Source organism: Coffea eugenioides, chromosome 2 (genome assembly GCF_003713205.1).
Source record: "Coffea eugenioides isolate CCC68of chromosome 2, Ceug_1.0, whole genome shotgun sequence".
NCBI lineage: Eukaryota > Viridiplantae > Streptophyta > Magnoliopsida > Gentianales > Rubiaceae > Coffea > Coffea eugenioides.
In genome coordinates, this window is record NC_040036.1 from 63,955,214 (window position 1) to 63,957,358 (window position 2,145).

Here is a 2,145-nt window from a genome sequence, read left to right on the forward strand (position 1 = left end):
AGAAAATTTTCGGGTCCTCACATCAATGGCAAAACAGGTTCGGCAATCTCAAAGGAAAAATTTCCAGCAATTTGACTCAAGAAAACTTGGTATGCGGCACTTTTATTTATTTTTTCTGACTTTTTGCTGGGTTGTTTTCACAACCAAGGCGACACGAAATCAACAAGGATCACACTATAATCTGGACGAATTTCAGTAGCAATTGACATCTAAAACTGTTGGACCGATTGCACAAGACACAAGATCAAACACGCTAAGACAACAAGGAAGAACCCTAGCGGTTGGAAATTTTATTTTTTTTTTTACTCGATTACTTCAAGACTCAATCACATGGAACTATGACACAATTAACGACAAGAATCACAGCAACAACACAAGAAACAATGCGGACAGCAATAGAACAGCCAAGGTAAAACGAAAACAAGGAAACTAGCGACTGAATTTTTTCTTCTTTTTTTTTTGACACACGAAATAGACTTGGAAACAAACATATACGACTCGAAACAAAATGAAAAGGAAAGATATAACCTGGTGGTTGTCAACTAACTCTGATTACCAACTGACGTGATGCGCACTTGGACACGATCTAGACAACTCATACCAACGGTTCGCTAATTCGTTAAGTAGCGAGTTGAGATAGTATCAATATTGTTCACTACTTCAGGGATTAGATTGGGTCAAATTTCTACCGCCAAACCATCGGTGTGAGTTGTCTATATCGTGTCCAAGTGCGCATTACGTCACATTCATTTAGTCATTCAGTTGCCGACCATTTCCCTTATTCCTCCGTCATTAGAAAATATTTAATTGTGAAAACTCCTTCAGTGTTCATTGTCATTCATTCATTGATTACATTGCATTGAATTCACTGGCCAGTTCTCCACCAGACTTCATGGTAATACTCGAGTATACCAAACATTGTCCCAGGGTTACCCGCCGCCCGACCGAGTCTGCTTCTGGCTCGAGACGACTGGCAACGAAGGACAAGGGCCTAGTTCAGCCAAAAGGCTTACATTCATGCATAAGTAACATTCAATCATTTAATCATTGAAAATTTCACGTTCACTTAGGTAAAGTGTGATAAAGTACACACTTGCCTATTGAAAATCCATTTAACAATCATTTAAAAGCATTTAACATTCAAACAAACATTCACAACAATCCACATAGTCATTGGAAGCACAACATACAAAGAACACTCACCAGTTTAACCAAAATAACGTCAAAAGTTCGCTCCCGAGTTATGCTCTTGATCACCAACAAACCCTAAGAATAACCAAGATAAAGTATTATGGTTCAACCATTCAAAGCTTAGGTGAACCAAAGAAAATCCAAGTAACTACCAGTGCAAAGGTGTAAATATGGTTTTGGAGTGAAAAGAGGATATTTGGACTCAAGGGACATGAGCAACCAAGGAGTTCCTCATTCCAATTCATGGCTGAATTTTTTAGCAACAAAACAATGAAAAGAAACAAGGTAATGCACCTCTTTAGGTTAGGATATTCATTCCAACTCAACATACAATTGTTGTTCAAGGTTTTAGCAAGTGCAGTCAACGAGTCCAAAAGACTTCCAAAATAAAGACTTTGAGGCTAAAAGATAGCGAGGCACAAAGCTGCCATCCAAACCAGGATTTTTCGTAGCCATGAAACAAATACAATCATGATGTTTTTCACTTCCCAATCTCCGTAGTTTTCACTCAAATTCCCGTACAAAAGTCTTAATCAAGGTTTGGCCAAAATCAATTATAAAAAGGTTAGAAAACAACAAGGTAATAGACTTCGCTATCACTTGGCGAACAAGCAAAATTTCAGCTAGCAAATTGGGGAAAATACCAATGAAAATCATTCCATTTCAACCAAAATTCAACACATAACTAAACTTGTAGGTTTACCAAGCATCTTAAGCAAGTTTATCCCAAAATCAACCCAAACTCGAAGGAAACAAGCTGTCCCAAAATTTGGACAGCACCTCCCCTTATTTTCTTTACTTTTCCATCCAAACTCAACACCAAATTTCATCTCAAATCAACCTCAACCACAACCACAAGTCATAAGCTATAACATACACTTTATTAAGGCCACAAAATCATCCAAATATAACAAATTTATAACTCAAAACCAACCATACTCAAGCTGATTCTTG